Source organism: Castor canadensis, chromosome 13, assembly GCF_047511655.1.
Source record: "Castor canadensis chromosome 13, mCasCan1.hap1v2, whole genome shotgun sequence".
Classification (NCBI taxonomy): domain Eukaryota; kingdom Metazoa; phylum Chordata; class Mammalia; order Rodentia; family Castoridae; genus Castor; species Castor canadensis.
Window position 1 is genome coordinate 89,758,423 of NC_133398.1, and position 27,062 is coordinate 89,785,484.

The 27,062-nt window shown below is 38.9% G+C and overlaps 1 protein-coding gene, 1 long non-coding RNA gene and 1 pseudogene across 7 annotated transcripts in view; 1 reads left to right on the top strand and 2 right to left on the bottom strand.

The window, feature by feature from the left end:
- The window catches only part of LOC141415527 (E3 ubiquitin-protein ligase UHRF2-like), a 79,545-nt gene that overhangs the window by 15,398 nt on the left and 37,085 nt on the right, over window positions 1-27,062 (bottom strand). For 2 of the 3 annotated variants that reach the window (XM_074052252.1, XM_074052251.1), the window contains exon 6: window positions 11,366-11,437. The gene's annotated coding sequence lies outside the window, so the exon portion shown is untranslated. The remainder of the gene's footprint in view (window positions 1-11,365; window positions 11,438-27,062) is intronic. The other variant, XM_074052253.1, reaches the window with a different exon arrangement.
- Window positions 4,747-27,062, top strand: part of LOC141415528 (uncharacterized) — a 128,878-nt gene continuing 106,562 nt past the window's right edge. For 3 of the 4 annotated variants that reach the window (XR_012440495.1, XR_012440496.1, XR_012440497.1), the window contains exon 1: window positions 4,747-11,270. This is a non-coding gene — a long non-coding RNA (uncharacterized lncRNA). The remainder of the gene's footprint in view (window positions 11,271-27,062) is intronic. The other variant, XR_012440498.1, reaches the window with a different exon arrangement.
- Window positions 11,447-25,800, bottom strand: LOC141415674 (protein argonaute-4 pseudogene; annotated as a pseudogene).

Sequence of the window (27,062 nt, forward strand, 5' to 3'; positions counted from 1 at the left end):
GGAAAACATGTGATGAAATCATAGCTAATAATGGAGGGTGGACATGTTTTCTTTGGGTGAGCATCAATTAGATAGGATATGATTGTTTGCTTAACACTGTCCCCAGTTCTTTTAAACACTGTTGCCTATGCTCACTGGAAGTAGACAGTTGAGGAGTTATCAGTTTTGCAACTGACACCATGGAGACCCAAAATGACTCTAGTATTTCCAAAGCTATGGGGAAAATGAATGCTGAAGCCAGATGAGAACCAAGGACCCTAAACCCCATGTTGATAAGATTTCTCATTGACATGAACTGCCTAGTATTGCTTTAGCCAGAATCTTTTCCCCAACAAATAATTTCTGTGCTTTCTCACTCTTTTCACAAACACAGAAGGAAAATATAGATCACTTGAAAGACAGGGTCACTTGGTACTAACAGGAACAGGTTTTGAATAATTTCTCCATCCCCATCATTATCAGTAGGATGTATTTTCTTTCTTTCCTGTTCATTCCCATTCTTACCCTTGAGCATCAACCTTTTCAGTTTACAGAGTTCTACTGAGCCCAGCTTAATACTGTACATTGTAAAAGATCTAGAATAATTTTATCCTTCAAAGAAAAATATAATCACAGACAATATTTCTTTGCATTTAAGGCACAGCTTCTCACATCTAGATCAAGAAGCACTAGCAGAAATTATTTATATATCTTATCTGGGTTCTGCAAAAAAATTAGACATTGTTTTAAAACATCATTGAGTTTGCTTTTTTTGTGGTGGAGGGTTGTCATTTATGCAATTGTCAGGTCTAGCAATCAAGTTGTTCATGTCTGAGTGTACACACTGTAGAATGAACACTTTTTGGGTATTGTAAGAATGCAAGATTTAGAAATATGGTATAACAGAGATGATTTGTACTTCTATTTAATTTCTCTATTTCAAGAGAATTTGTTATTTAAAAAGGAAGACTGTAGTGCAATCTATTTTATCCTATTTTTGTGGTAGCCTTCCCTTGTACAACGTTTTTTTAAAATTCATTTATTCACAAGTGCATACATTGTTTGGGCCATTTCTTCCCCCTGCCCCCTGCCTCCTCCTTGTGTCCCCACACCCCTCCCCCCCTCACTTCTAGGCAGAACCTGTTCTGGCCTTATCTCTAATTTTGTTAAAGAGAAAATACAAGCAATAATAAGAAAGACAAAGCATTTTTGATAGTTGAGATAAGGATAGCTATACAGAGAGACTCCTAGCATTGCTTCCATTTACAAATGTGTTATGACCCAAGTTGATTCATCTCTAACTGATCTTTAGACTGGTTCCTGATCCCCTTCTCATGATGCCCTCTGTCACTTTAAGGTTGATGTATTAGCTCCTCTACAGTGGGGATATCAAACATTTTCATATTTTGGGTTTCCTACCTATCCCCATACCTCCCGTAAGTGCTCTCCCCTTATCATGTGACCCAAGTACAACCACATTGCTGTTTTTGCCTTAAATCTAAAGTCCACATATGAGGGAGAACATACGATTTTTGGTCTTTTGAGCCTGGCTAACCTCCCTCAGAATGGATGTTCTTCAGCTCCATCCATTTACTTGTGAATGATAAGATTTTATTCTTGTTCTTGGCTGACTAAAATTCCATTGTTTATAAATACATTTTCTTAATCCATTCGTCAGTAGTGGGGCATCTTGGCTGTTTCCATAACTTGGCTATTGTGATTAGTGCTGCAATGAACATGGTGTTGCATGGTGTTGCAGGTGCCTGCTGCAATGAACATGGGTGTGCAGTTGCCTCTGGAGTAACCTGTGTCACATTCCTTTGGGTATATCCCCAGGAGTGGGATTGATGGATTATATGGCAGATCTATGTTTAGAATTTTAAGAAGCCTCCAATTTTTTTTTCCAGAGTGGTTGCACTAGCTTGCATTCCCTCCAGCAGTGTATGAGGGTTCCTTTTCCCCCACATCCTCCCCAACACCTATTGTTAGTGGTGTTTTTGATGATGGCTACTCTAACAGGAGTGAAGTGGAATCTTCATCTGGTTTTGATTTGCATTCCCTTTCTGGCTGTGATAAAGGAAGGAGATGGTGAGCATTTTTATCATGTGTTTTTTGGCCAATTGAATTTCTTCTTTTGTGAAAGTTCCGTTTAGAACTTTTTAAACAGAAAGTTCTTTATTGCTTCATTGATTTTGAGAGAGTTGTTTTTTTAAGTTCCCTGTATATTCTGGTTATCAGTCATTTGACTGATGTATAGCTGGCAAATATTTTCTCCCATTCTGTGGGTGGCCTCTTCAGTTTAGAGATCACTTCCTTTGTTGTACAGAAGCTTTTTAGTTTTATGAGGTCCCATTTGCCCATCATTTCTCTTAGTTGCTGAGCTGCTGGGGTTCTGTTGAGGAAGTCCTTGCCTATACCTATTACTTCCAGAGTGTTTCCTGCTCTTTCCTGTACTAACTTCAGAGTTTTGGGTCTCATATTAGGTCCTTGATCCATTTTGAGTTGATACTAGTACAGGGTGATGAACATAGGTCTAGTTTCAGGTTTTTGCAGATGGATAACCATTTTTCCCAACAACATTTGTTGAACAGGCTGTCTTTTCCCCACCATACATTTTTGGTGCCTTTGTCAAAAACAAGGTGGGCATAGCTATGTGGATTCGTATCTGGATCCTCTATTCTGTTCCACTAGTCTTCATGTCTGTTCTTGTGCCAGTACCATGCTGTTTTTATTGCTATTGCTTTGTCATATATTTGAAGTTGGGTATCGTGATACCTCCAGCATTGTTCTTTTTGCTGAGTATAGCCTTGGCTATTCGTGGTCTCTTGTGTTTCCAAATGAACTTTAGGGTAGATTTTTCAATCTCTGTGATTAATGTCATTGGGATTTTGATGGGAATTGCATTAAACATGTAGATTGCTTTTGAGAGTATAGCCATTTTTACTATGTTGATTCTATCAATCCATGAGCATGGGAGATCTCCCCACCTTCTGTAGTCTTCCTCAATCTCTTTCTTCAGAGGTTTATAGTTCTCTTTGTAGAGGTCATTCACATCCTTTGTTAAGTTTACTCCTAGGTATTTCATTTTTTTTGAGGCTATTGTAAATGGAATTGTTTCCAGATATTCTTTCTCAGTTTGTTCATTATTGGTGTATAGAAAAGCTAAGGATTTTTGTAAGTTGATTTTGTATCCTGCCACTTTGCTGAAGCTGTTCATGGTGTCTAGGAGTTTTTGGGTAGAAATTTTTGGGTCTTTAAGGTATATGATCATATCATCTGCAAATCGGGATATTTTGACAGTTTCTTTACCTATTTGTATTCCTTTTAATTCTTCTTCTTGCCTAATTGCTCTGGCTAGGAATTCCAGTACTATGTTGAATAGGAGTGGGGATAGTGGGCACCCTTGTCTTGTTCCTGATTTTAGGGGAAACTGTTTCAGTTTTTCACCATTAAGTATGATATTGGCTGTACGTTTGTCATATATAGCCTTATAAAGTTGAGGAACTTTCCTTCTATTCCTAGTTTTCTTAGAGCTTTTATCATGAAGTGGTGTTAGATCATGTCAAAGGCTTTTTCTCATCCACTGAGATGATCAAGAGGTTTTTTGTCTTTGCTTCTATTAATGTGCTGTATTACATTTATAGATTCCTGTATGTTGAACCATGCCTGCATCCCTGGGATGAAGCCTACTTGGTCCTGGTGAATGATCTTTCTGATGTGATATTGGATTCAGTTTGCCATTATTTTATTGAGGATTTTTACATGAATGTTCATTAAGGAGATTGGCCTATAGTTCTCCTTTTTGGAGTTATCTTTGTCTGGTTTGTTGATGAGAATTATACTGGCTTCATAAAATGAGTTAGGCAGTGTTGATTCCCTTTCTATTTCATGGAATAGTTTAAGGAGGGCTGGTATTTGTTCTTCTTTAAAGGTCTGATAGAATTCAGCAGAGAATCCATCAGGACTTAGACTCTTCTTTTTTGGGCAATGCTTTGTTGCTGCTTCAATTTCATTTTGTGTTATAGATCTATTCAGGTGATTAATGTCCTCTTGGTTCAATTTTGAATGGTCATAAGTATCTAAAAATCTGTCCATTTCTTAAAGATTTTCAAATTTATTAGAATATAGGTTGTCAAAGTAGTCTCTGATGATTTCCTGGATTTCCATGGTGTTTATTATTATCTCCCCTTTTGCATTTCTGATTTTACTGATTTGGGTTTTTTCTCTCCTCATTTTAGTCAGGTTTGAAAGGGGTCTGTCGATCTTATTTATTTTTTCAAAGAACCAACATTTTTTTCATTGATTCTTTGCTTTTTTGTTTGTTGTTTCTATTTTATTGACTTCACCACTTATTTTTATTATTTCTCCCCTTCTGGTTGTTTTGGGATTTGCTTGTTCTTGTTTTTCTAGGAGTCTGAGATGAAGCATTAGGTCATTGATTTGAGATCTTTCTGACCTTTTAATACATGCACTCATGGCTATAAACTTTCCTCTCAAGACTGCCTTTGCTGTGTCCCCTAGGTTCTGGTAGGTCATGTTTTCATTTTCATTGACTTCCAGAAAACTTTTAATTTCCTCTTTTATTTCATTAATGACACATTGATCATTGAGCAATGTGTTGTTCAGCTTCCAACTGTTTGCATGATTTTTACTGTTTTTTTGGTTGCTGAGTTCTAGTTTTAATGCATTGTGATCAGATAAATGCTTGGGACTATTTCTATTTTCTTATATTTACTGAGGCTTGCTTTGTGCCCTAAGATATGATCACTCTTGGAGAAGGTTCCATGGGCTGCTGAGAAGAATGTACATTGTACAGAAGTTGGATGAAATATTCTGTAGACATCAGCTAGGTCCATTTGATCTATGGTGTGATTTAGATCTAGGATTTCTTTATTGATTTTTTGTTTGGATGACCTAGCTATTGGTGATAGGGGGGTATTAAAGTCCCCCACTACCATGTATGGGAGTCTATATAAGCTTTTAGATCCTTCAGACTATGTTTGATGAAATTGGGTTCACTGACATTGGGTGCATATAGGTTGATAATTGTTATTTCCTTTTGGTGTATGTCCCCTTTTATTAGTATGGAGTGTCCTTCTCATTTGATCAATGTAGGTTTGAAGTCTCCCTTGTCCAAGATAAGCATTGCTACTCCTGCCTGCTTTCAGGGGCCATTGACTTGGTAAATCTTCTTCCAGCCTTTCACCTTAAGCCAGTGTTTGTTTCTGTCAATGAATGAGACTCCTGTAAGCAACAGATTGTTGGATCTTCCTTTTTAATCCACTTTGCCAAATGGTGTCTTTTGATGGGGGAATTAAGTCCATTAACATTCAGTGTTAGTATTGATAGGTATGTGGTGATTCCTGTCATTTAGTTGTCTTAGTTATTGGAGGGTTTGATTATGTGTAGCTGAATCAATGTTACTCTCTATTCTCTTGCCTTTTCTTCTCCTGTGGTTTGGTACTGCCTTTCCTTTCATGGTTTTATTTGCTTTCACTTTCTGTGTGCAGAATTCCTTGAAGAATCTTTTGTAGTGGTGGCTTGGTGGTCATATATTGTTTTAGTTTCTGCTTATTGTGGAAGACCTTATTGCTCCATCTAGTTTGAATGATAGTTTTCCTGGGTAGAGTATCCTAGGTTTGAAGTTATGTTCACTCAGTGGCCAGAAGACCTCACCCTAAGCTCTTCTTGCTTTTAATATTTCTGTTGAGAAGTCTGCTGTGATTTTGATGGGTTTACCTTTGTATGTCATTTGTTTTTTCTCTCTTATAGCCCTCAATATTTGTTCTCTGTACCTGTTGTTTTAATGATAATATGTTGTGGGGTAGTTTCATTTTGGTCAAGTCTGTTTGGTGTCCTGTAGGCTTCCTGTACCTGAATGGGTGTAGTTTTCTCTAGATTTGGGAAAATTTATGTTATTATTTTGTTGAATATATTATGCTTGCACCTCTTCTCCTTCTTTAATGCCCATGATTCTCAGGTTTGGTCTTTTGATGGAGTAGGTGAGTTCTTACATATTCCTTTCAAAGGTCTTGTGTTGTTTGAGTAATAGCTCTTCAGTTTTTCCTTTAATTTCCATTTCATCTTCAAGTTCTGAGATTCTGTCTTCTTGTTCCAGTCTGCTGGAGTGGCCTTCCATTGTGTTTTGTGTTTCTGTTTCATTCTTTTTTCTGAGGTCTTCCAGGTCACTTCCTCATTAATATTGTTAATTTTTGTCCTTAATTCATTTCTCTCTCTACTTATGGTGTTCTCTGTTTCAATTTGGTATGTATTTAAGGCTCCTATGAGTTCATTTATTTGTTTTTGTTGTCTTGGAATTTCTTGAATGCCTCCTGTACATTTTGGTTGACCTTGTCTAGTAACATCACCATGAAATTCTCAGTGATTTCTTCTTTCAGGGTGTTCCTGTGGGCTTCATTGTGTTCCTTGGGATAGTTTATCATTGTTTTATGGGAGTCTGGAACTGGGTATCCATTTTCTTCATTTCCCTCTGAATCTTGTATTGTTCCATTTGGTGCTGTTTCTGTCCCTGGTTTGTGTGTAATTTAGTATTAGCTAGCTAATGAAACCAAGAAAGAAAATGAAAAAAAGAAAAAGAAAAAAAATAGAGAACCAAAGCTATCAAGAGGGATAGATGGTGGACAAACAGTGAAGAAGACAAAAAAAAACCCTTAGAGACATTTTTTTTAAACTCCAGGTTCAAGAACAAAAGAATTTCAGTCTTAGTAGCTCTGGTGTCACTCCTTCAGTGTCCAGTCTTGATGGTGGTGTTTAAGCAGAATCTCTGTTTGAGTCTCGCCAGGTTGTTGTGGAGACTAGCCAGTTTTTTCTTTTTCTTGTCTTTCAGCAGCAGCTGCTTAGTCAGCTCCTTCCTCAGTGAGGTGTGGATTCTCCTCAGGTTCTGGGGAACAGCTCTGTGGCCACTAGCCATCCTGCTATGGCATTGGGTTCTTGCTGTGTTGGTTTATTGGGGGCCTGTTACTTTGCCTCATGCCCTTTCTCTGGGGCAAGGTCAGAGATCTGTTAGCCAGCTATCTGCTGTCAGCATGTTATGCTGGTTTGTTGACTGTTTTTCAGTTTTGCGACTTCATTTGACTTTGGATGTAGCTCACTGGTTCAGGGGATGAGCTTTGTGAACCACTATCTGTCCTATATCAGGCAGCGGCTCATCACCTGCCCAATGTCAGCCTGTCTGCCTTTCCAGGCTTTGTTTACTGAAAGTTCACGTGGAGATCAGCTTCTTGCTCTTCCCCCCCTTCTCTGGTGCACTCAGTGCACCCTGCCCCCTCTGCTGTGTGTTCCTTTTCAGTTCTTTGTTATTTATTTATTTATTTATTTTTGTGGGGCAGGCGTCAGTCTGTCCAGGAGGCTATGCTGGCTTATTCTAGGGGTAGCTGTGGGAATACCACGTACGGCTTATTTGCTCACCTGCTGTTCTGCGTCTCCCAAGCGGGTTTGGAGCTGGCGTCTGGCAGCATGGGAGTCCTCCTGTTTTCTCAGTGTAATGTGGTGGGGAGAAGCTTTGTGTGGGTTGGGGGTTCAGGGTGTCAAAGTTTTGCTTATTCTTGGTGGTTTTTTTTCTGCCCAGTGTGTTTCCAGTGTTTCAGCAAAATTTTTGATTTACAGAGTGAATGCTATCTGCTTCCTCCCTCTAGTCACCATCTTGGATCACAACTTTTGAATGATACAGAGTCCCTTCTCTCATCAACACATAAACCTTTCAATCTCAGATTCTAGCAGCCAGCTGACAAAGCCTTAACTTTTCTGAACATGATGCTGTACTTAGGGAAATGTGGACTTTGGAGGTAATCACTAGTTCTTCCTTATGTGCATCTAAGCTGGGACTCTGCTGCCTACCATATTTCTTCCTTAATGACAATGTTGGGAGGCTTTCATGTAATTGAAATTATCCCCTTTGAAGAACTGATGTGTTAAGTGATCTCATAATTTCATGAAGAGCTAGCAATGGAGAAATGAAAGAGAATTTATATACTGGCAAAAAGTGGAAATAAGTAGACAATCATGTAGTAAATTTCTGTAGCAACTTTGTGCTACAGAATTAAAGTGGCCAGGTGTTGCCACTGCAACATAAATTTAGAAAGATGCTTCTAGACTATTTTAGGTAGATCATCAGTACATTTGAGTTGAACTCCATGAATTCTGCCACTTGGGATGAAGGAGAGTAGCAGGAGTGCAAGAAAAATAATGGAAGCAAGTAACACGACCAGGGCCTTCAGCCCCAAGCACTCCCACAACAAGCAAGTAGTACAACCAAGTTCAAGCAACTGCAGCAGAGAAGGAATGTTTTTCTAAGTCACACGGCAAAAGACATGAATGAATAGAATTATATTATGTGTAATAATGGCAAATACGATTTGAGTTATCACAGGCTAAGTGTATAAGCCTGCAAGATCTTCATGTAAATCTCATGGTCCTTATAACTGAGAAGCATAAACTATAAACTTTAACTTGTTTATAGGTATAGTAGTCTTTTTACTCTCAAATTCTCAGCACAGCAATAAATTTGAAACCATGCTAGGCATGGAGGCCCATACCTGTACTTCCAACTACTTGGGAGGTGGACACAAGAAGATTGAGGTTCCAGGTCAACCCTAGGCAAAGTTAACACAAGATCCTGTCTGTAAAAGAAATTTAAAACAAAAGAACTGGGGCCATGGCTCAAATGATAGGGTCTTCCCTGGCAAGTAAGAGGCCCTGAGTTCACTATTGCAAAAAAATTAAAAAGGAGCCATTAATACAGAATTCATTTCAAATGAAGATCACAAAATATGCTCAGGGGTTCAGAGGATCTTACTTATTTGGGGGAATTTGATTAGGGATAAAAATAATTAGGTCAGAAGAAATGCTTAGAAGATTTTTTTTGTTAGAAAATATGCAACTCTCTTTATTGTAGACTCACCCACATCTCAGGGAGCCTTCACCCTTGTGGGAAGAACGTAGAGCTACCACCTCCTCCTCCAGGATCTTCCACTCCCTTTTCTTAGATTTCTGGCCAGTCAGCATATCACTGCTACTCCAAGTGAAGCCTGGTCTTGTCACTATCTGGAGCACATATATATTTAAGGAGAGCTACCCTCAACTTTTATTCTGCATAGATACGTGTTCAGCTCTAGAAGAGAACTTAAGTATGAGATGCATCCAGCACTTCATTCAAATATGTGAATATGTAGTTCTTTTTCTTCATGGAATACTTATAAATTCACATTTTAGCAAGTTTTTCTATATATTATGAAGGGAAGGAAAAGAAAAAGGGTTTTAAAAAGTTTCTAGGTCCCTCCTGTTGAGTCATACATATAGGCCTGCTAAGCTTTACTGTACACCTTGTCCACAATACTCAATAATTTGATTTTTTTTCATTGTATGAAGATGAATATTTTTATGGGCAGTCTACACAGTGTTCAGCAAACCTTGGAAACATGGTCTGGCCATGGAGTAGAGATTTGTTTCCATTCTGATGATCTATTTCAAAATCTAATCTCTGAGAAAGGCTTTAATCTGCTTGAATAATTTCAAATCCCACATTGCATGTCAGCATTTCACAAATGCTTTTGGATTCTGGAATGACTTTTATTCAAATAGCAAGATACAGAGATGGAGAGATAAAGATGACAAAGAAGACTCAGTTCTTCAGCCCAGCCCCTTGCACTGGGTTTGTGGCCTAAGACAAGAAAGAACATCTTTGCATTTCTGTATGGAACTTGGCACAAAAAGCACACAGGGATGTCGTGCCATCTTTGGGGTATAAACCACAGTTAGTTTCCTGGGAGACTAGACCCTAGAGAAGACAGTTCACTTGTGGAGGAGCCTCAAGCACATCAATGTGGCAGAACCCTTGCAGGTAGTGTGACTGATACCCGACATTCCAGTGACTGCCAGAGTGGAAGAACAACTGGAGCATAATTTTGGGACCTGCCTGAAACATCTCTGTGGATGCACAGAAAATATTAGGAGATTCTGAGTAGGTGTGTGCATAGGTTGACTAGAGTGCTACAGAAGGACAATTATAAATCAGCAAATTTTTACTTACTGATAGCTTTAGAACTTTGTGCCTAAAAACAGGTGAAACCCAAGGCAATTCAGGTTGCCCAGAGGTAGATATGCTAAATACCAACTGTTGAATTTCTTGGCCTCATCCAATTAGTTCTCTGATGACTATATTGAAGAATGGTCATGAGTTCGGTGAAAGCAACTCTTTACCACTCCTGCTCTGTCTTACCATCCTTATAATTCTTTGCTTTGGTAAATTCCCCAGTTTACTGCCATCCTATGTTCCTGATCTCCTTGCTGGCACAGGAACTTTTGAGGATGATGTTTGATTCCAACTCCATTTTTTGGTATTCCACAGAACATGTGTGACTGGACCTCAGAAATAGGGATATTTATTTTAGCCCAGTTGGGGCTCAGCATTTAGTGGCATCATTCTTTTCCTTAGTGTGCAATGTTTTGAACTCAATACTTTGATCATAAATATCTGAGGCAGATCAAAGAATCTGGCCAGCTTTTCTACTTCGAAAGCTTAAGTTGACCATAACCCAGTTCTAACATGCCCAAGCGTTTGGAGTACTTTCATTGCATAGACATCATAGAAGTCACATTTCAAGTGCATTTCAATTACTGACTCAGATTTCTGCAATATAAGTCTTGGAATGTCTTGCCCATAATTACACTCAATTTTCAGACTCTCATCAAATTTTTAGACTCTCTTGCTGCCCACAGATTTTTAGAGAAAGTCATAGGAAATGAACTTTTTAAGTAGCATCAGTGCTAAAGTGTGATTCTGAAAGCACACCCCATTTCCAAGGTTTTCCTAAGTGCTCCTTGAGACAATGGTCCCTAGGTGAGATTTGAACTCCTGTGAGCTGCTTAATACTGTCAGCTCTCAAACATGAGAGCCTTCCATTCCCAATGCTGGTGAAATATAGCCTGATCCAGCAGCTAGAAGGATCTCAACTTTGAGTGTGGCCCGCCATGAATGTGAAATGCTGAGTCTTTGTAGTATGAGTATTTGAAATGGCCTTTTGTTCTTAATTAGTGAATGCTTTTTCTACAACTGACTACCTGGAACTGATATGGTGAAGAAATCACATGGTTTGCAAGGGGACCTAGGAAAGCCATTATCAATCACAGTGTGTTAGAAATGAAAGACTGAAGAAAAGATGATTAAAGCCCCAGCAGCTGCCTTCACAAATGAACTTCAAGAGAAAAAGCACTTTTAGTGTAAATGTGGCAACTCTTCAGATGGAGCTTGATGAAATTAAAGGCAATGCCAGGTAATATAAACCACTGTTGAATCTTTCTTTTATTACAACTAGGCTAAAACAAGGAGTAGGAATTTGTCAGGTGCAGTAATTACTTTGGTACTTACTGATGAAAGCTCTCTTGGGTGAAGACCTCTTCTCATCTATTTTCCATTTCTTTTGAGTTGTACTTTCAGCTGCTAGGGAAGAATAAATACAAGTGAAGGAGAGGGAAAAAACACTCAAAATACATGGTTAAACCTACTGCAAAGTGATTGGAAAAAACCACTTTTTAATGAAAGTTGTTTGTAACAATAAACTCTCTTAATGAGCTCCAATGGATCTTAAATATTCTTCAATTTTCCCATATCTTAATTGTATTTTAGTATTTCTGCCATAGAATGAAATACATAATAACACTGCAAATTAATTTCATTTCTTCAATCAATTTTTAAAGAATGAAATCCATCCACACTAGTGTGACTATGACTATTTATCCAGGAGCTAACTACTAATGTGCACTTGAACTCAAGGTGAATGAGAATAAAAAATATCCAAGAAAATGGATGAGATTTCTGGAAGCAAAAGTAGGTAATGGGTTTTCTATTTCCAAAGACTTCATTTCTTGGCTATTTGAAGATATAGTTAAGTTCATTTATGAATACTTAAAATCCTACCCAATGTTCATGTTATTAGCCATATTTAAGGCATACAGCAACTAAAATAAGACATCTATCCTCTCTGCAAGTGCTGGTTAAAGCCTCCTGGTTGAGAAAAATGAAAAGAAAAATCACAAAGTGCATGAACATTCCTAAGGGTTTCAATATGAAAGTGAGGAGCACAGCAGGTATGTTAGATGTGCAAGAAATATTTAATGCATGAATAGAAAATTCAAAGCTTGTTCTTATTTATATTCTTACCTACCAGCAGCTTAGGAAATAACCTATTTGCCTTACAATTGCCAATGGTATTCAGTTCTTTTCCATTTTCTAAATTTAAAAGGTAACACATTCTTACCGCACACCTATGAAAATGGCTAAATTGAAAAAAGCAACAATCATATCAAATACTAATGAAGATGTAGATCAGCTGGAACTCTTGCACATTGTTGGTGAAAATGCAAAATTGTTCAGCAGTCATGGGAGACAGTGCACCAGTTTCATGTAAGGTTAACTATACACCCAGCAAGAACACTTCTAGGTATTTCCCTAGGGGAAATGAAAATTTGTGTTCCTACAAAAACCTGTACACAAATGTGTGGGTTCTGCTCGTGGAAAATCCAAAATGAGAAACAGCCAAAATATCCTTCAGTGGGTAACTGGGTAAGCAAAATGGTGTATGTCCACAGGATGGAATACTACACAGCACTAAAAGGAGCAGACTAGTGATGTATGCAGCTACTTGGATAAATCTCAAGGGCTTTATGCTGAGTGAAATAAGCAAGTCTCAAAATCTTTATGCTGTATGATGATCTCAAACCCCCAAAACTATTGTTTGCCAAGGACCTCGAAGGGAGATTGCATGGGACTCTCAAGCGACAGTAAAAGGGAGGAAGTTCTCCTGTATCCTGATTATGCTGCTGGTGGCATGAATCCACTTGGGTTAAAATTCCTAAACTGTGTATCCCCAAACAAAAAGGCCAATTTTATGCTGTGATTATTAAAAATGGAAAAAACTTATGGAAGAGTAGTAAACAACAGGAAAATGTAAAAGTAAATGGGAAGTTTTCATGCCTGATCTCTCTGGGGTCTGTCCTAGTGTATGTCCTTTCATCATGCTCCATGCTGTTGGGCAGGACCACCCAGTAGCTGGATATCTTGATTTGTGTCTCACTCCCTTCACTCTGTGATCTTGGACAAATTGTTTTACCTCTCCTTGCCTCAGTTTCCTTGGGAATAAAATGGTGCTAATGGTAGTGGAAGCATTTTCATAGCTTACATTTTTTGCTTAAATTTTAATATACAAACATGCATACATAAATACATTTGCAGTGTTCACAGAATGTTGATGCTGGTCTTTTTTATATCTCACCATGTGATCGACATCAGGCCAGTATATAAAGACCTTTCTTACTGTTATATATTCCAAAGGCTGCAGATAATATATATGAGCTTAAATATATCATATATTAAATTATTTGCTTAGTAAATGTAATATTAAAATGAAATACTCTTTATCCTATTTAAACACATAATAAATACCAATAATATACTCAAAATGTTTTTATTGATGATGACCCTGTTTAACTGAAGTTCATTTTAAAATTTTTGGTTTTGAAATGTTCTCTCTGCTAATCCAATCAATGTGTTTTCTTCCTTCTAGGATTTGCTTCAAACTTTATGCTTCAATTCTGGTGCCTTTCCCTCTTTTCATCTTCTTCCTGCTCTTTCTCCTACTTTTATAACTCTTCCAAAAATTTGAAGGGACTTTGGGAGGCAGAGGAGATGGTGTGTGTGGTCAGTCCACTGTTGTGATCCATAGTTCTAGAAGAAATACTGAAGCAGAGCCATCAGTTAACTGGGTGAACTTGGGAATTCACTTTATATGTATGGTTCTCAATCTCTTCTTCTTTTCTTCCTCTTCCTCTTCATCCTCCTCCTCCCTTCTTCTTCCAGTACTGAGGTTTGAATTCAGGTCCTCTCACTTGCCAGACAAGTGCTGTACCATGTAAGCCACACACATCCCAACCTTGTTTTTTTTTTTTTTTGCTTTAGTTATTTTTCAAGTAGGATCTCATACATTTTATTGGGGGGCAATATTCATGTCCCTTGTTTTAAATTTCCATATAAATGTGGGTCAGCTTGTCAATATTGTGAATTAATTTCATTGATTCTTATTTTGATTGCAATTGCATTAAATCTATTTATCAACTTGGGAATAAATTAAGTCACACCTTGATTTAGTCTTCCAACACACAACTTCACTGTGTTTCTCTATGCAGTGATTTTGATTGATATTTTTCTTCTGACTTAGTAGTTTTCTGCACACAGATTCTGTACATACTTCGTTATGTTTGTACCATAATTTCTCATCTTTAGTACCACGGTATTGTCTTTTAGGTTGATTAACTGTTTATTATAGAAGGATTCCTGATATATTGCATGCAGTTTGGGGTGTATTTTAGAAATCAGTAAAATTCACAACCCCATTTATTATGGTGAACTGTGATTGCATTTCTTGGCCTCTGTTCATTACCTTTAATTTTATAGAATAGGATATCAGACCATAGCTCCTCCAACTCCCTTTGCCTTCCACCCTTATTACCCTCTGTGATGAGTTTATTATCCCCATATAAGCAAGCACGGTTTAGGCCTGAAATTTGAAATCAGATTTAAAATTGCATATGTGTTGAAGAAGTGGCCTATGCTATTGTTAGTTCAGAGTTACCTAACAAATTGCCACAGACTACCTGACTTAAGAAGCAGAAATTTGTTTTCTCCCAGCTTTGCAGGTGCTTGGATGGTTAGATTCTGGTGACAGCTCTCCTGCTGAGTCACACTGTGGCTACTTCCTCACTGTGTTCTGATATGGTAGAAAGAGAAAGAGAAAGCTCATTGCTGACTCTTCTTATAACAATACTAATCCCATCATGGGGGCTCCAACTATCAAGACTGACACCTGGTAATTCCCAAATGCCCCACTTCCAAAAATCACATTGGGCATTTGGGCTTCAACAAGTGAATGATCAGAAAATATAAATTGTAAAAGCTTTGTGTACTTGTCAGAATAAGTTAGGTTTTTCTGTTGTGATGAACTAGCTTCTCTATCATCCTGTAATAAAGATGGGCTTTTGAGAGACAGAGGTCTGATCATCCTAGGTCCTCAGAGAGTCAGCCCAGCAGATGTTCAACCTTAGCACCTGCTTGTAGGACCCCAGAGGCTGAAGAACAACAAGGATGGAGAACCACATGTTGTTGAAGCTTCTGCTTGGAAGCAACACTTACCATTCTTTTATGTCATTGAGCAAACTTAGGGGCCAGAGGTATACTGAACAGAAAAGAAATGGGAAACATCATGAAGGAAAGAATACAACAGCAGTAAATAATCCAGCTCAGTGTGCTTGAGGCAGTTTTGAAGGTTTATCATTTAACTCAATGTGTTTTATAATCCTGTCCTCCATGATACGTCAGTTGTGCTATACTTCATCCCTTTGACATATTTATCCCTTTGAGATTTCCATACGCAACACAGAATACAAATCCTTTAGTCCCTATTCTATATTTCAGGGACTCCATGTCATCACACCTCCAGCCAAACATGGAAGGATTTTAATGCAAAGTTTAAATGGGGCTGGCATGCTTTTGTGAAATACCAGGAGAGAAGACAGAGGTGTGGAAATATGTGATTCCTTCAGTTAACTGTCAATAAGGAAAGTGTAATATAGGATTGTGATAGCAGCAAGAACATTTGAAATATTTGCATTTTTTTACCCCTGCCAAGACTTAAAGTGGGTTGGAGGCATATGGTCTCATAATCTTCAACCTCAGGAAAAGGTCACAGTCATCACTTGATTTGACTTGTTCTTAAAAACCATACCCTGAAACGAATCACATTTTTGCCTATTCTATTTGTCAATATTAGTTCTCTTATAATTTCAGAATCAAGACGGTGGCCAATATAGTGACTAAAATGTAGTATTTCTAGTATTTCTACACTGCTGTGTATTTAGCCTTACTATATCAAGGCAAACATTGCTTTTTTAAGTGAAGTTAATGAATCACTTTCTTCATTACTTGTCAGTGTATATATCTTGTTCATCTATAATAATAATGTTTGATTCATTTTATAAAGTTTTTATTCCTTTATGGTCAGCCCTGAATCAGAGTAAATGCTTTCATAAAACCATCACAGATCATTTAAGTGTTAACAATAACTAACTGTGAGTGGATGGTGCACCGTCTGGACTTGGACCATGAGGTAGGATCATATATTTACTACCAAAGTGATAATTCCATCATATGAATTTCCATGCTGCTTTTCTTCTGTCATCAGTCCCTCCTGATATCCCAAGTACTGGTAAAAACTGAGTTGTTTCCCACCCCTTTAGATTTTGCACTTTCTGAATGTGTACATGTGGAATCATACAATGGATCCCATCTTGGATCTCGATTTTGGTCACATAGTGCAAGGCATTTAAGAATCATCCATGTTATTGCATGAATTGATGGTTTATTCTTTTCATTAATAAATATTTCATTGTGTGGATATACACAGTTTGTTAACTCATTTAGTGATGACAGACATCTGGACTGTTTCCACCTTGGGGCAATTATGAAAACAACTGGATATACAAACCAAGGGGTTGACAGATTTTGCTAAATCACAAAATAAAACTGATAGGGAGTTTATTTAATGCTGCGTCCTTGAGAGAATCTTGTGGCCACCAGAAATTTCTATGGGAAAGTGAGGAAGGGAAAAAGAGACTTCACCAAATGTGTTTTCCCTACCAAGGAGAAAGAGCCAACAGTTCTAGAAGCCAGGGAGAGAGAACAACAAGAGGGTGTCATGAAATTCACTCACACTCACATAATGACTGTCCTGGAAAAAATGTAGAGGTGGAATTCTCCTTCATAAAGGGTAGAAAAGGCACCTAGGGATAGACACACAATCATTAACTGAGTGTGAGTGTGGGCTGGAGGCATGTCCTGGTCACACTTGGCTTAATTTATAGTTTTGGGAGAGGGGAGGGAATAAAGAAAGGTGAAAGAGCGTGAATATAGAAGAAGTACTATGCATTCATGTATGAAAATGGAACAATGAAACCTGTTGAAACTGTTCTAAGAAGGACAGGGGGGATAACGGGGAAAGATTGAGGTGGCAAACCTATTTAATATATATTTTGAGCACTTTTGTAAATTTCACAATGTACCCCATACAAATATAATATGATAATGAAAAACTAAAAATAGGAAATGAAAACATTCCAACACTAGCAAGTCAAAACAATCTGCCTATTGAATTCAGTTTCCAAATGCAGCCTTCCAATTACATTTCTTATGTTCTTATATCATAACTCTTCACCTTTTCTGTTCTTGCTGTTGGACCTTTTAACGTAATGATGAATTTAACCAACAAAATAAAAGATGAATGATTTCAAAAAATAATAGTAATAGTAGCAGTAATCATCACATTTTACCTAATTGAAAAGTAAATTTATAAAGATTGCATTTGTATTTGACTCAGTCAAATGATGGTGAATAGGTTCAAGACATTTCTAGTCCCTGGTAAGTAATAAGAACTTATCAAACTTTTCCACTTCTCTTGAGTCTTACCGTAATTCCTTTCTAAGGTCATGAATTACTCATAAAACAAACTCTACTTGTTCAACATTAAAAAAAGCAAAAATGAATTGACTTATAATACTATCTATAGATTTCCCTTCATGAGGCCCTTGAATAATATAGTATGTACATTTAGCAGCCATCTTGTATGCAAAATAGCAAACACAGTTATACCTCATTAATAGCATTTCTGTGCTGAGTGTATGTACGTAGAACAGCACCTGGCACATAAAAATTGCTCAGTAAGTGTAAACTCTTATTGTTAATGTCATTACAACAGGTTACTTAGTGTATTCTACATTGATTCAAAGAATTTCATACAAATATTGAACATATGTTCAATTATAACAGGATGATTTTTGGCAAGTAAACTTGAGCTCCATCAGGTGCTGAAAATGTTTTGCCTCCACATCAAATGTTTTTTTCTTTTTGAAATAGCAGACATGCCTTTTATATGGTTTCATAAGTGTGCACTTTATATGGTCAGATATGTAGATGGATTTACATTTTATTTTTTATTTTAAAGAGAACCCATGATGTAGACTTTCATCTTAAATGTGAACTTGAGAATTGATTTTTCAAAATTGATTCTACTAAGTGAGAAAATATCAAGATTGATGTTGGACAGTGATACAGTGTTTCCCACAGAAAACAGAAGTCACACTAGTGACCCACGGGTATGTATGTTTATCCATTTACCCATTAGGCCTTTAGTGCATGTTACAAAGTGAAACAGACAATAACTTCTGTTCAAAAAATGGGTCACTGGCAAGGATGAAAGCTCTCAGCTCATTCCTGAGACCAGCTGGTGAAGAACTGCCTTCATGAATATACACCCCCACCTGGCTCCATTGAATACATTCTGTCTTGGACTCCTCAGTGAAGAAGCAAAAGAGGCACTTGGGCAAAAGTAAAGCAACTCAGTATGAAACCAACAGTGAATTATAGCCCTAGGAAAGACTCCAGGACCCATTTTTTTTTATCCTTTTGGCTCCAGGTTTAAACACACATCTCATTCCCATCTTAGTCATTTAAATTCCACATATCATTCTAAGTGTAGAGAGAAAAATTAGAAATCTTTGTCTCCAACACAAATAAGAATTTTTGACTCTTAAGTATCAACTCACTTGGGTGCTAGAGTCAACAAGGGTTTATTTGTTTGTTTGTTTATTTTAGCATGGAATTCAGCAAAACTAAAAAATATAAAAGGAAATGAATGTGAGGATTATCTGGCTGAACAGATCAAAACAGGCCATTTCTTGAATGCCCACACTTCATCCCCAGAGTAAACTTCAATGATCCCAGTGCTGAGGGCATCAGTTGAGCATCTCTAATGTGGGAAATATGTGGAGAAAAAAGAAAAGGTTGGTGGAGAAAGGTAGACCCCTTTCTCCACACACCATCAGTGTTTGCTTTCTGATGCTAAAATGAATAACTGAGAAAATCATCTTTTGATGATTAAGGGTTTGTTTTGGCTTACAGTTTTATAGGTTAAGATCTGTATCAATTGGTTTCATTGCTTATTGAGCCTATGGAGAGGCAGCACAGCATGCAAATAAAGGTGGTAAAGGAAGCTGCTCTTCTCATGGCTAAGAAGCAAAAGAGAGAGCAAGTAAGGGACTGGGTTCCACAATCCTCTCTGGGATAGGTCCTCAATGACCTAAGGAACTTCCACTAGTTCCCACCTCTTACAGGCTCCACCATTTTCCAATCCCAGCAACCCGAGTACCAATTCTGTAACATATGGGCATTTTGAGGGACATTTAAGATCCAAACCAAAGCAGTCCTTAAAGTTTTCTTTTGTATACTTAAATAGATGTGTCACCCTCTACATAAGTCTGGTACAGAATTCCTTGTATCTCACTGTGCTTTTTGTCCTACCTTTGTTCTAGAAGTTCTCTGGTAACATTCCCCTTACATAATACATTTCAGCTCACATAGAAGAAAATCCATGATATTATTTTTCTCATAAAAGCTTTCTAAAACTTAGATGTTATCTAGATGTTTGCCACCCTCAAACCCCCAACATTCTACTCCTCAAATTCCCCCATGGGCTTTCTAGACACATGTCCATTGCACAGCTCATACTGTTGGCACTTGAACTTCCCTGGTGGCCTCCACATTCCAACACTTTATTTTATTGAAGGTGATCTGTAACTGACAAGATTCAATGGGAGTAATGTGTGGGTCCAGGCAAAGGAATCTCAAACTGCTCTGGACAACGACCCTTAGAGAATCCTTCCTCAGCTCTCTTCAGAAGTGATCAAAAAGGATAACTGAATAGTGCATAGAGATTTGAAATAATTGTGGCCTCCTGTGCCCAACTGTCAGTCCTTGGGTGATTGTGCCCCAAGCCTACACAGAGGCTATGCACTTGGGAAGAGGGTTAGAGCTGTGGGCAGGACAGCAAGATTCACACACTGAGGCATTTGAAGGACTGAGAGATGATGAGCAGTGTTAGAGAGCAGGAACCAGGAAGAAGCCCAGCAGTCATATAAAAAAAAAAGTCACATCTGCTTTAGCCATGCTTTAGGACAGACTACAGAGGTTCACAGTCCCAAGATCATGGGAAGTTCATGGGAAGGACATGGCAGGATGCACAGTGGACTGTGAAGTGAGAAATGTAATTGATAAAGAAGAATTTACAGGAAATGGGTTCAGCACTGAAATTACCTGAAGTAAACCAAAAATTTTAGAGACTGAGAACATAGGAGAAACTACCTTGCAGTGGCCACTGATTCCAGGGACTGAAGAAGAGCTCAATGGAAAACATATATGCAACATTCTGAGTTTCACCACCAAAAGGCAGAATCAACTAGGGCCTCATGGAAACTGCTTGTCTGCTCGTCATTACCTCTGTGCAATCTCAAATGCTTTGTCCATATTAGCCCCCTGAAGTAGGCTTGATAAGTCCTATGCAGGGCAGGGCTGGTGGGGACAATGGAGTGTACCACATAACTCATGGGAGCAGCACCTACCTGGTCCCCCACCCCACTTCCTTTCAGAAAACTGCCATGTTTTTGGAACTAGGTGGGATTTGGGTGGGTTATCTCAGAACTTTCTCCTCAAATAATTATTTAATTTGCTCTTATTTTTCCAAGTCTTAGCCCAGGCTAACATAAAATAATATATAGCTTGAGGGACTTAAGCAACAGAAATATGTTGGCCACATTGGAGGCTGGAAGTCCAAGATCAGGATGCAAAAGCATGGCTGGGCTATGATAAGGACTCTTATCCTGGTTTGCAGAGGATGCCTTTTTATGTATACTCATATGGTGGAGAGATAGAACAAAGCTCCCTGTTTCATGAGGACTAATCTCATTCTTGAATGTCCTACTCTCATGACCAAGTTAACTCCTAAAGGCCCCAATTTCCTAACAGAACTCATTGAGAAATTGGGGCTCCATAGGTAAATGTTGGGGGGGCAGAGTAATATTTAAACCATAGCACCACAGCTACTAAAAATGGAAGTGACCAATCCAAAAGACAAGGGACTGAGAGAACAGAGAACTCCAAAGTTTCATATGTTAACTTGTAGGTGGTGTATTTTTCATAATTGCTCTTTTGGAATCTAGACTCAAGGCAAGACTTGGATAATAACTGGAGGGACTCTGACATGCACCTCACCCATTGGCACCTAAGAGCAGCACACAGACACAGAGAGGCTCACAACAGACTTTGAAGGAAAATTGTGTGAAGCACCTGTCTGTAAGTGTATCCAGGAACCCCGAGTGTTTTCTTTTTTTTAACTTTTGGCACAAGAATGCCGATTTATTCTCTTTTTTTTGGACACATGAACACAAAATATCCCTGCAGGCCAAAAAAAATTGCAAAATTTAAACAACCATTATCTTATCTCAACATGGGGATACACCCCTTCATTGATAGCTTAGAAAGTACCTCGTATTGCTAGAGACATACATCCAGTCTAAATTTAATAAAAATACATTTTTAAAACATTACAAGTCTAACAGCATAGAAACAAAAATCACACCATTAGTCAAATGAACAAATGCAAACATTTTCAGCCACTTAGACATAGAAAGAGCATGAATATGTCAATAGCAAGGGATAAGAAAATGGTTAATCAATAACAAGATCTTCCCTTTAGTCTTACAAGGAAAAATTCTTGGCGTTGAAGCAGTACTGATACAATGTCCTCAGCCTCCACTTTCTTAAAAGGAAAGCAGAGCTACCACCTTGCTATTGAGCAAGAAAATCTACAGCATATCCACAAAGGTTGCCAGGGTAGGGTGGAGAGAATGAGCTTTGTTAATCAGCAGGTTACCCTTTCCCTTGGGAAGAGGTAGGTAGCTGAGCCAGGCAGGTAAGCTCTGATATAGGCTGGGCACCAGATCCTAAAATGCAGACCATATAGAACATGCCTGCTTATAAATCATCACCTTTGGAAGCAGCAAATAGAATTTACAGTAAGAAGGAATATGTTCTACCTGCCCAGAATGCTGGCTGCAGTAAGCCAGCTGTTTCACTTTAGAAACTGCTCAGGAGTCAACAGCTAACAACAAGAACAGAACATAATTGATTCAACATTTGGGTTTTCACCACTCTTACTGCCCCGCTCCTTATCCCCAAATTGTAACTCTTTAGAATTGTTACATTTAAATCTTTCACACCACATAACAGTGCCTAGATAGGCTGATTTTAAAAAACCAAACAGCTCAACACTACTTCTAGAGAATGCACACCTCCCACTGATTGACACATGCATAATGATTCAGACAGTCTCGAGGGGGTTACCTATTCGAATGAATGTCAAACAGAATTAAGTTAAAACTATGCATTCAGACTTGCTTGCAATAGTATTGCTGCAACTCTGATTCTGCAGTGATTTCCTCTTAAAGATTCACCCCTTAGCGAGTTTTTGCTAATAATCCTACTTCTTCCACATTGTTTTCCTTTTGTCCACAATGTCAGCATTGCACCCTTAATGGTACTGTTTTCCTATAACTATAGGCCTCCCGGCTTTTCCTCCACCACCATACTGGCCCTAGCATACTATGACTGACAGAGGTCATACAAACTATATAGTTCAAGGTCAAGTGTAGAGCCCAGCTTCAGGCAAGCGGATCAGTGCTTCCCGGCACTTGGCCTTGCTCCCTGCTCCATCAGTGCCAGGAGATGGTGAGAGCTTCTTCTGTGCGTTATTAACAAGCAAGCCCGAGGCACTCAAGTGCAGGTGTGGTGCCTGCTGGCCAGCCAGTCAGCCACCAAGAGTTCTTCACATTTTGGACTCCAGAGAGAGTCCCCCTTCTCCTAAAAATCTTCTGTTTTTTCTCCTCTTGGGTCCAGAGTAGCCATGCTGAAGGATATTTTCTGTGCTCTCCCTGAACAAATATGAATAAAAGTGTAGCCAGCCCCTCACCAACATGTCCTGATTTATATAATCCAAGTGAGGTATTTGCAAAAAAGGAAAAAAATCTTAAGAAATTAACATCTGCCATCTCTTTACTCCTGCTATGTGCTCCAGTCACAGGACTTGCTTATTTCCCACTACCTGCAGAGATTAAAGACATCTGCCCTTGTCGCAGTGCGCTATAGGACTTGATAGACAGTATAAAACTCTCTTCGAGACCAGTCTCAGCAAACACTGGTGGTGCCGCCGAGCAACAGCACATGGAAATGTAAACTTCAATGTATTTACAAACTTGTTTAAAGACTGAAGAAAAACTATGCTTTATGTTGCTGGGATTTTTGAGACGGCTAGTTTAAGAGATTTGGACCAACTAATGAGTTCAAGCAAACACCCTTCACCATCTGATCCAGTGTTTCCCACCAGCAGTTTCCAGACAGAGGCCACATCATGTCTGTCTCTTTCCCCAGCACCTTTCTCAGCCATATAGAGCATGGCCTCAGGGTCCTTTCTCTCACTCTTGCCATTCCAGGATAGAGAATAGCAAGCCAGTAAGTAATATGTGGGCTGGGAAACACTGGCTGGAACTACCTAGACTATGTAACTGTTGTCCATTACAAAGCATTATCTACACTAAATACAGTATACATTTTCCTATACATTTTAACTGATGCTTGCTTGCTTGCTTGCTTTTGATTAACTCTCTTTGTTTGGATAAGAAAGGAATCCTCTCTCCTTGTGAGTGGAATCCAGAATCTAGTCCAAAAAAAATCAACATTTTCTACAGTTTTAGTTAAATAAAATGAAGAAAAACCCACCAAGTACATTTCAGGTTGAAAGAGAAACAAACAAACAAACAAGAAATTGCACTATAAGTAATTGTGTGAGTAACCTTGATTCCCAGGGGGGACAAATTTAAATGCTGGTATATTTTTGCAAATGCAGCATCACTCAATGTGCCTTATGGACTGGCAAACCTATCCAATAAGGAAACATCCTGGTTCTAGCTTATTAAAACAAAGTGATAGGACACCAACTGTGACTATAAAATAGGTTAAAAACAATTCTTTAAAAAGGCATGGAAATATGTGCTTTTTTTGACTGGTTTCAGAAATTGCCAGATTATGATATATAAGAAATAGTTGATAAAATCATACCAAAATCTCATCTAGAAAAACTACATCACCAAGGGAAGGAAGAGGAGGAACCTTAAAAAAATGCTTATTACCAAGGTTAACTTTCTATGAGAAAAGTTTAAAAATCATTTAGATCTAACAAACTACACAGCAGCATAAAATGGGCACTTTTGAAAACTTGGAAAAATACTAAAAGCTATTTTTTTTCAAATAGGGAAAAACAAGAGTACTTTTACCATGGCAGTGCTATCTGTCACTGTGACATGCATTACATCTGTTTATGTCACACATTCACAAAAGTCAACCAAATAGGAGAACTGCCTGTTTGAATCTGCAGCCAAACATAGTGCAATTGCCTGGCAGCCTGTACTTGCACCAGCACAAGTCTGCAGAGATCAATAAGATAAAAGTAGTAAAACTAATAAAACTCTGTAAAACTTTCAAAAAATTAATGCTCATTAAAGGCATTTACAGTGACAAAGTCAGAAATCTCCATTAAAAAGTCTATGGGCCCACCCAATTAAATAGTTACATTGAACTGAAGAAGGTTGTTTGGTTTCTTTTCTTTCCCACTTTATGCATACACCCCACTCAATGAACACAGAAAAAAGGAATATTCTTCTCTTATAAGACTAGAGGGATGCGGTGAACACCACAGCTAGCAAAATATTCCATAGAAACCTTTCTTGTAAAGTCCTTTAGAAAGTTCAGGCTGATCAGCCTTTGCACATTGAGGTAAAAATTCTGTCCAGTGGATCATCAGAAAAGATAATCTATGAGTATCTATTATTTTAGAAAAATGGCTCAATTTTGTTGGTGCATCAGACAGTGCTGCAGAGTATATTTTCAGTGCAACTATTACGAGCTGCTGGTAGAAGACCACCCAAAGTCAACTTGCCTCTAGCTAGAGGTGGTAGGCATTCGAAACATTTTGAGGCTGTGTGGGGTGCCAGACCAGTTGAGTTCTTTTTCTGAGACTCTCAGGCAAAATACATTGTGTGCTGGGCATGATGGTGGATTTGCACAGCCTTAGCCAAGGCTTGAGGATCCCAGCCGTTGCTCTGTCCTGACACATGACTGCCTTCCACACTGTCATGATCTTTATCCAGCAGATGATACCTTGTCCTAAATGCGACAAGCCAGGCATAGTATGCTGGAGCTGGAATAGAGACAGAGCGTGTGCACCTCACATAGGTGTGGCACAGCTGCTAAGTCAGTAGCTGGAGTTCATCTGCAGTGAATCAGTTGTCATCCCATAAGACCTGGTAATGTGAAGGACGGCTGGTTCCCTGAATTCCTGCATGACTACAGAGGTAAAAGTCAAACTCAGATGGATGTGTGATGGTACTGTCCACTGTAGTCCCTGCTGGGACATTGCCACTTTTTCCCTCCCTTTCTGTTTTATCTGCACAGAAGAGTCGAGTGTGATGTCTCTTCTGCACAACAATATATGTTATTCCTGGCCGGTAATCTTCTTCCAAGCTTATACATGCCTTTCAAATTGCTATTAGTTCTGGCCAAGCTACCTGTTTCATGTGTCCCTCAGACACCCCTCCGTGGTAATAGATGATCCGAGTGGGTTTGAAGCGAGTAGACTTGTAGAACTGGAACGATCCCCGGAGGCCGCTGCTGCCGCGCGGGCCCAAAAGTTCCAGCCCACCACCGTGGTGGAGACCTTGGATGCTGACTCCCAGAGATGCTGAGCTGACCAGAACTGGAAACCCGTGTGAGTCTGGGGGGGACCAACGAGCTTTGGGATCCAAGGGAGCCTTTGGGTTTCAGCATCCTGTAAGACTTTACTTACCCATTTCAAAGCGGCATGAATACCTGCAGAGTTCCGGGGAAAAAGTGCTGGCCAGCTTCCCAGTGCAAGCCACGATCCACTTCTACAATAATGAGTCTGAGTCAGTTTCTGAGGAGGATGAACAAAGCAAAGACGGCCAGCCCTTCCACCCCACCCAGCCCTTCCACCTCACCCAGCCCTTCCACCCTCAGTGCCAGGAGGCGGAAGGCCCCGAGGAAACCAGCCCTGGAGGACAGGACAGAGCCCATCTGATAAACGCATCCAGAGGATGGGGTGGCCTATGTGGTAAGGGACAGCTCCCTCACGGTGACTCTCCAGGGGGCAGTGGGTACTCCTCATCCAAGTGAGGGTCTGCTTCATCCTGGGCCCACTCTGTGACCCCCACCCATGTCCTGGGGACAGCCCAGCTGGACTCAGAGGGGCAGGCTGCTTGCCCTGCCTGTGCCCAGAACCTGTTCAGAGTAACAACTAAGCTTTTACTTTTTCTTCCCTTGGTGATTCCTTTCAGTGTGCTCATGCATATCTTTGAGAAAGAGTACCGAGACAGAGGCTTGTGTCAACACAGGCTGCCATCAGCTTTGCCACTCTGCTGATCAGATCACAAATTATGCCTACATACATTAGTCACCCACCCCTGATTCTCCTTTAACCTCAGGCTCACTACCTTGCTATTTTCGCTTTTGTAAAAATAAGTTAGATGTTAAATTCTAGTTTTAACCCATTGTTGATGTGGTTGCTTAGAGCCATCCCAGAATTTTTTTTTACTTATGAAAAAAAAATCAAAATGCCGAGAAATTTCCATTAGAGTAACAAATAAGAAGATAGGGATTTCTAAGGGGTAACTCTGGAGAAAAATGTATGTGATAATTGTCCAGGGCTGTGTGTGAGTGTGCAGTTACCGAGGGTTAGGTCTTCTTAGTTGGTGGACTGCTCATTACTAGAATGGAATAACATCGTTTTTAATTGAAATATCTGATGTAAGTTATTTTGAGTTTTTTTACATTTTGATGATCAAATCAGTGTATCCCTTAAGGTTTCTGATGTAACTATCTTACCCATGGTTGTTTTCCTGTATATAGCCAATTTCTACTCAGAATAAATACTTTGAAATTAAAAAAAAAATTTAAAAAAGGGGAGAAAACAATGAACACAAAGGAAATCTAGGAAACCATCAGGGACTACCTTGAGAACCTATATTCAAATTAATTTGAAAATCTTGAAGAAATTAAGAAA